The following is an 8,890-nucleotide window of genomic DNA, read 5'->3' as shown; positions in this document are numbered from 1 at the left end:
ATCTAAGAGTGATCTAAATGTTGAGAACCTAAACCTACATAACGAGAAGATGTAGAGCACACGTACGTATTCGTCATTGCTTGAAAGAAACTTAGCACGTAGGATAGAGTAAAGTTGTAATATTACATAACTAAACAAGCACAAAAGCAAATACAATATTCTGCACATGATATGCTGAATGATGAGCTAACGAGATTCAATGACTAAATTTATAACATTATGAAACTAATTACTAACTGGATTGTGAATATGATCAATGCAATCAAGTCTAACTGAACTATGGGAGCAACTAATAATTAATAATAAAACTACATGAGCTAAATGTGGAGTTTGATGTATACGCCCGATCAAAGGGACCCAATATACCTTGCTAGAGGTATAATGGCATGCTGGCGTGATCATTAAATTGATTTCCACATAGGGGACTAACAACCTACATAGCTAGTAGTTTTGGGACTATTTGGGTACAATGAACCCTAGTCCAACTCGGTATTATGCTACTCCCAATGGATTTAGTAATTAACATATTATGACTGAATTTTTGTAATATTGGGTAGCTAAAAACTAAATGTGCAAACTTAGAATGCAACAATTAATTTTATAATGATGGATTAATAATTAAGGCATCTCGAACTAGATAACTAAAATATCTCATCTATTATGTGTAATTCAAGAACTAAAGAAATGCATAACTAGGATTCTAAAATTCATGCAACAAGTTGAGTAATAACATGGTGATATGATTTGAAATACATAACTAGCTAATTCATGATAATCTAGCAAAGTTTGAAACCCTAGGTCTAATAACAATAAGGGAATCAAGAATCTAACTTATATCTAGGGATCTCATCGGTGAAAGGAACCTACTATTGAAATCCCATATACTTGGTGATGAATTCAACAGAGAAATCTTTAGTTTTCGGGGCTAGAATTGATGGAACCTTGTTGAGTTCTTGAACTAGGGTTCTGGACCTTTTTCACCTCTCTTATTTCTAATTTTCTAAGTTTTTTATTATTTATTTGACTGTGGTAAGTTTTTGTTATGTTTCTAGGCTTAAACTGAGTAAAATCTCATGATTTAGGGTTTAAAAGATGTATCTTAGGGGTTAAACGAACTACGAAAAGACCAAAAGGCCCTTGAAATAATTTCTATCGGATCAATCTACGACCTGGACTAACGAGTCATCAATTGAAAGGCGGCCAGTCGTTTGATTCTACTGAACAATCCTTTACTAAAATGGACATAACTTTTTACTCGGAGATCGTATTTTAGCAAACTCGGTGGCTTTGGAAAGAGAATTCAATTATATATTATATGATAGGTCGTAATACACCTAATTCATTTTGTACTAACAGTTATGACCATTTCAAGTTGAACCCACCAGCAACCTCCCCCTAACTGACATCTAACCTTCACCTACAGTAAGACCTATAGACCATAGATCAAAAGACGGTCCGTGTTGGTCGTTCTTATTTAATGTCAAAAGCCAGTAAAAAGAGTCTTCATCCATAGATCGTGGTTTGACTTACGGACCGTAGGTATATTTGTGGGTCAAGACTTAGACGATATTTTTGAGTTAAGTTTTTGGAAGGGCTACAGTGGTGAACCACGGACCCAAAGTACACCATAGATCAAAATACAGTCCGTAGATGGTGCATGTAGATTGCACCTGCTTATTTTTGAAAAAGCTGATTTATGGTCTGTTTTGGATACGGGCTATTACATTCCTTTTCGTGCGTTAGAGTTTTTCTTTGAAAGTTTCTCTCTAATTCATATAGCAGAAACGTTGAACCTCGTGAACAAGAATTTCCTAATGAACCTGAAGTGCAACCTTAAGGGAAGGTTACCAACGCTGAGTTCCGAGAGGCTATAAGGATGATGAGCCAAGATGTGACAAACCAGGTTGGTAAAAAAAAGGATTTTGACAAAAAAATGGCTGACACTTCGAGGATTCGGGAATTCTTAAGGATGAACCCCCTAAGCTTCACTGGTTCGAGCACTACTGAGGACCCAAAGAACTTCATTAACGAACTTAAAAAGGGTTTTTAGATGATGCATGTTGTTGACAGTGAGAGAGTTGAGCTAGCTGCTAATCAACTCAAGGGTATTGCTAGGACATTGTTTGATCAGTGGAAAAAGGGTAGAGATGAAAATGCACCAACTGTGAGTTGGGCTTCGTTTGAAAAGGCCTTCTTGGGCGTTTCTCTCCCCGAGGGCTAAGAGAGGACAAGGTATGTGAGTTCCTCATCCTTAAGCAGAAATCGCTTAGTGTGCATAAGTATGGGTTGAAATTCACCCAAGTATATCATTATGCTCCGGAGATGGTTAAGGACATGAGGAGTAAGATAAGTTTGTTCATTGTCGGATTGAATATCTCTTCAAGAAAAGAGGGTTGGGTTGCATTTATTATTGGAGATATGGAAATTTTGAGGTTGATTATCTATGTACAGGTAGTAGAGGTGAAAAAGCTGAGGGACCGACGGCAGTACAAAATCAAGAAGGCCAAGAAAGGGAATGAGTCTAGGCACCACAAAGGTGGTTCAAATCGGCCACAATTTCAGAAACAAAAGGGTTGTGCACCATCATCTTCTAGTACACCTTAACCCGGAGACAGAGTTGAGCATCATGGTCAGAACTCCCGAGCTAAGACTGCATATTGATAAGGTAGTATGGCGCATGGAGGCAGTAAGCCTCCTGCCTGCACCAAGTATGGTATAAATCACTTTGGTGTTGGTCATGAGGGCTTTACGGTTTGCTTCAAGTGTGATCAGACCGGGCATGTCATGAGGGAGTGTCTACAGAACAAGCAAGGCGGTACTAATGTGGGCAACAGATCCCAGTTTTCATATTGCTCTACCAGACAACGATGCATCTACGGGAGCTACCTCTGGTGCAAGCGGAGGAACAAACTGCTTCTCGCTCTCAAAAAAATGCCAAGAACATGAGAATTATCCAAATGTTGTCACCGGTATGATTCAAGTCTTTGACTTTATTGTTTATGCATTGCTAGAACCAGGAGCGATCTTAACTTTGCCATGAACTTTGATATTATCCCTGGGCAACTTAGTGAACCATTCAGTGTTTTTACCGCTGTTCTATTCTAGCGAAAAGGGCTATCGTGATTATCATATTTCCATCAATCACAAGAACACCATGGATGATTTGGTTGAGTTATGGTAGACTTAGATGTCATTCTTGGTATGAATTGGCTTCATGCCTATTATGCCTCACTAGATTGTAGGACTCGAGTAGCTAAGTTTTAGTTTCCAACTGAGCTAGTCTTAGAATGGAAGAGCAATTCAACAGTGCCTAAGGGTCGATTAATTTTGTATCTTAAGGCAAGAAAGTTAGTTTCTAAGGGGTGTGTCTATCACTTAGTCTGAGTTAATGACTCTAGTGTTGAGATACCTCCATAACCAATATTTCAAGCATCAGTTTCAATAATTTTGGTCCATGCAGGGTTAGCAAGAGTTAAACAAGGTAAGGTTTTAATCCTTTGTTTAATACTTCTAACAAGCGAAGTAAGATTCTCATTCCAAGGGCAATTATAACTCTTTTTTAATCTATCTGTCATAAGTGCGAGATCTTTAGAAAGACTTTTAGAAAAAAGGGGAAATGTAATTTAGACTTCCCAAAAATCTTTGTGACATAGTCTTGTATGTTATAATATCAAGAAACTTTGACGCAAAACCAATTGATCTCTAAATAGAAGTAATTTTTCCTTGACAAATTTGATGTCCTAGAAATCGAACATCAGTTTGAAATAAACTCATTTTTTATTTAGAGATAACTAAACCATTATGAATAACAATTTTCTTGAAGATCTCAAGATGCTTATTATGAGATTCAAAAGTTTTTGAATAAACTAAAATATCATCGATATAAACAATTATAAAATCCATATAAGGATTAAAAATATCATTCATAATTTTTTGAAATTCAGAAGGATCACTCTTCAGACCAAAAGGCATAACATTCCACTCGAATTGACCAAATGGAATATTAAAAGCAGTTCAATAAGTATGTTCCTTAAAAATCTGAATTTGCCAATAACCTGATTTTAAATCAAATTTGGAAAATATATTAGCATCATATAATCTGGAAAGAAGATCTTTCTTATTAGGAATGGGATACCTTATCCATTTTTAAAACTTTGTTTAAAGGATTTATTACCAACCTGGAAACACCTCTCTCTTGTTCTGCAGCGTTATTAACATAAAAGGCAGTACAAGACCATGGAGATTTAGAGGGTTTTATAAGTCCCTTTTGTAATAAACTATCAATTTCCTTTTTACAGAAATCAACTAATTCTGCATTCATTTGACAGGGGAGAGATTTTGTAGGAATATCTGATTTAGAAAAAGAATCTTCATAAGGCAAAGTCACAATATGTTTTTTCCTGTCCCAAAAAGCATTTGGATGATCTGCACAAATATCAGCTGCCATTTTTCCAGAAATTAATTTAATTTTTTCCTGTACTTTAGTTGATTTTAAAGATTCTGAAATATTCAGACTATAAATTTACATTTTTAAAGAATCAATATGTTTTTGTTTCAAATGAATTAAAGAGTCAATATCTCTAGTTATAGGTTCACTTATGAATTCAAAATTAATGGTATTACCATTATATTTTGCTGCAAAACCTTTTGCATTTAAGTTAGAAAAGGGATAAATAGCATTAATAAAAGGGGTACCAAGTATAATTGGTGGATATAATTGATATTTAACCATAAAGAAAAAGTGAGGAATACAAACCTTACTTTGGCAAATACAAGTATTAGACAATTTATATTTTATATCTAAAGCATGATTAGAAGCAGATTTAACAATATGAGTTGTTTTTTCAAAAAATCGTGAAGGAATTAATCCTTTTTGAATACAGCTAAAATCAGCACCACTATCAATCATAGCAATGCTTACAACTTTAAAATCATTATTAATCAGAATGGTGCAATTTATATACCAACCATGAGCAATGACAATTTGCATCATTCCAAGAAATTTAGGATTAAGAGATGTATCAATCTCTTCATCTATAACAGCCTTACCTTTATCAAAAACACAAATATTCTTTTCGTTTTCTAATTGGAAATTTGATGATTATTAATCAACTGTTTTTGTTTTAAAAATTTAATCTCTTTCTTAAGGTTTTCAACTTCTAATTTTAAATCATCCAGAGACGTATCTCTGATTTTTACAATATCTTGCCCTTTCTTTTCAAGTCGTGAAAATACTTCCTGTAAAGAATAAGGACTAGAATTGTAAGAATTGTAATTGAAGTCGTGAAAATACTTCCTGTAAAGAAAAAGGACTAGAATTGTAAGAATTGAAATTGAAATTTTCAACTTCATTCTTCTTTATTTTTTCAATTTTTTTTTGAAGATGCTTTTGGAGAAGTCATTTCTAAAATCTTATTTCTAAGATTTTCATCAGAAACATCTTTTAAAAGTTCAATAAACTTTTCAGAAGAAATCATTTTAAAAGTTAATTCTTCAAAACTTTGATGTAATTTATCTAAATAAGAATCTTCCATCTGAGATTGCAATTTATAAAAATCATCTTGTCCGCAAGTACAATTATCACCTGGACAATTAACACATTTTGCTTACCATTATCAACATGATTATCAGTACTACAATCTGAAGAATCATCAGAAGAATTTGAATCTGATTCATAAAATAACTCATAGAGTTTATATTGAGTCGGTTCATCCAACTCCAAAGTTTTAAACTTATCGGCCTTACAATTTGTTGCAAGATGACCAGAACGTCCACACTTGTAACATTTAATATTTTTCAAATCTCTCTTAGAGAAACTTCTGGTCTTGCTGCTTTTCTTTGAGCTTTCTTTTCTTCTTTATTTTCTTTGTATCATTTTGAACGATTACGTGTTTTATGGTGTCTTTATTTAGTTTGACCTATCTTTGGTTTAGAACTAGACGGTCCTTCTATTCCAAACTGCGTACAAAAATCTACCAATTGAGACTTTTCAGACATTTGAGTTATTTTTATCTATTAAGCCAATAAGCTCATTACAAAGATTTAATCATTCTTAAGTACAAATCCCTATCAACTTTCCATAAGTTAATCTATCATAAGGGATTTCTGGTTGATCTCCTCTCAAAAATTTCTTAACCCTTTCAGAAAATAATGAAGGAAGACCATCGATAAATCGATTTTTCCAATAACTTGATTTACTTTCAGGTATGTCCATAACTCTACTCATGAAAGTGTCCTTATACCATCGAAAATATCCCAAATGGTTACATTTGAGTCCATTTAATAAAGTTCTAATTGTCTCATTTTTATTGGAAAATCTTTCATTAAAATGTTCTAATATAGTAAGAACAAAAGTATAAACAATATCTTCAACTTTATGAGTTGTAATCTTTTCTACTGGTTTTCCATCTTCACCAGTAACTAGTTCTCTTTTAACTTCTTCTTTGTATGCATTTGTTATTGCATACTTTTCTTCAGATGATAAGAAATTATCCCACCATCCTCTAGCTTACCTGTAAATCCTGCTATAATCATTTAACATATAGCATGATCAGTATTTTGATTTGTATGACGTTAAATTGATGAGTACATCAATATTTGATGTACCATAATGGAAACTTGTCTTTCAGTCAAGGCATCCAAATTCCATTTATATACCTCATTACCACTGTAAGATGTATTAGTTTGATTCCAATCTTTTTCATCAACTACCACATCTTGGGGAGTACGACGAAGATAATAATAAGTCATCATTGAAGGGAGAGTTGCATAACCTCCTTTGCCTATAATCCTTTGCTTGGTATTACAACCGGTTTTGAATCTTCTAGCATTCACTTTCGAAACTTCTGGAGTCGGATCTTGAATACCGAGGAGTTGATTTTAAATCTTAGCAATATTTGATTCAGGAAAATCATTTGTAATAGGTTTTGAACTTAAAGAAGACAATTTTTTATCAATAAGATTTTCTAAATCATTAAAAGTTGTATCTTTAAAATCAGCAGTATCAATAGGACGCTGAATATGAGTAGGAACACTCAAAGAAATTTTTGAAGTAGAATCTTTATCTTCTTTCGGACCGCTTTGAGATTCCTTTACTAAATTAATTAATTCATCTAATTTTTTATTCAAAGAACTAATATGTTCTCCCAAAACTTTAACATATAAACTTAATAATTATTTTGAGAATTAAGATTATTAATCTCATGAATAGTAATCTGGGCAACATCTGTTTGAATAAACTTTTGAAAATCTTAAAAAGTTAACCCAGTATTATTTGGCAAAATAAAAGGAGATTGAGGATGATAGATGACTTTAGTAATAGTTCCATCACTTTCTTTAAAAGTTCTTTCTATAACTTTGATATACAAAGGTAAATAAGTAGTTATAAACCACAGAACAAAATAAATGATTTTACTATGTAAAACACAAGTTTCATAAAACTCTTGAGAAATATTATTTAAATCATCTTGACTATAAGTCTCAAAAAACCAAGTTCTAAATTCGTTCCATTTTTTATAATAAAATTCTTTTTGAATATGTTTTCTAACCAGGGATCCTGGACTAAAATCTAATTGTTGACTCATCATAATCAAATTTCGTTGAGATCTGTTGATTTATCAACATTGAAATCCATTTTACACTAAGTTGGATCTAAATCTGACAACTTATAAGTTGCTTGAACAATATTTGTTTTAGGGTCTATTCTTACCCTTTCAACCAATCCTTCACTCATAGTATCACTTAAAGTGTGAAAAGATAAAGGTCTTTGTCTTGCTGATCCCTAGCTGGGACCTGCATAACTTATAGGAGAAATATGTTGAATTTATGGTAATCTTCTATAACCAGAAAAAGATCGCCTATTATAAACAGGAGAATTATCACTTAATTCAATACAAATCTTACCATCTAGATTTTGTGTAATATGAAAATAGTCACAATTAGTGATATCTTCAGAAACCTATCTTTGAGACACAACATCATTTAAAATCTATTTATTAGGAAAATTAATCTCATCCCATTCAATAGATATTCTAGTAGTAATCTTAGATTTAGTAAAATAAGTTTCAACCAGAATAGTCTCATCAGACGAATCATATAATTTACATCTAGGATTTAAAGTAGTCAATAACTTGTAATAGATCCTGTAAGATAAGCAAATAAGCTCAGATCCAGCAGCATAATTATAACCATGAGTTTTAACATTTAATGTTAATGCATCAAGAATATTTTTATTAGATAAAGATAATTGCAAATTAGGTTGCGTATTGAAATAAACTGGTCCATAAGCAACATGAGATTCAATCGAACCCATAAGAGATTGTCTTAAATTCAAATTTTTAGCATCTCTTAGAGCTGCTAAAAAGGATTCAGGTAACCCTTTAAGAGTTCAAGGTTTAAAAGTAATCTGTACCATACTAATATGCATCCTATTTAGATTTATAAATATCAATATCTCTTTTGTTCAATAATTGAACAACTTGCTCTTCAAAATTAAGAGCTAAAGATTGCTCAGTAGTTTTAACCACCTATTTAGTAGACAATTTGTTAAACCAACCATAATCATAAAGTAATCTTGTATCCACTTTAGGGATAGTCCATTTGTTTATCAAATCAAGGTTTTGAGGTATATCTACCTCTTCCAATCTAGTAATTTTAATATTGGTATTATTATTATTATTGTTGTTGTTGTTGTTGTTGTTGTTGTTGTTGTTGTTGTTGTTGTTATTCTTATTATTATTACTATTATTATTATAATAATAATAATAGTAATAATAATATTAATAATAATAATAGTAATAATAATAATAATAATAGTAATAATAATAATAGTAATAATAATAATAATAATAATAATAATAGTAATAATAATAATAATAATATTAATAATAGT

The 8,890-nt window shown here is 31.9% G+C and overlaps 1 pseudogene; it reads right to left on the bottom strand.

Moving 5' to 3' along the window:
• Positions 1-2,997: 2,997 nt before the first annotated feature.
• Positions 2,998-8,311, bottom strand: LOC138338389 (uncharacterized; annotated as a pseudogene).
• Between the last annotated feature and the right edge of the window lie 579 nt (positions 8,312-8,890).

Source organism: Solanum lycopersicum, chromosome 9 (assembly GCF_036512215.1).
Source record: "Solanum lycopersicum chromosome 9, SLM_r2.1".
NCBI classification, from domain to species: Eukaryota; Viridiplantae; Streptophyta; class Magnoliopsida; order Solanales; family Solanaceae; genus Solanum; species Solanum lycopersicum.
Note: the sequence above shows the minus strand (reverse complement) of the source record. Positions and strands in the feature narration are given on the sequence as shown.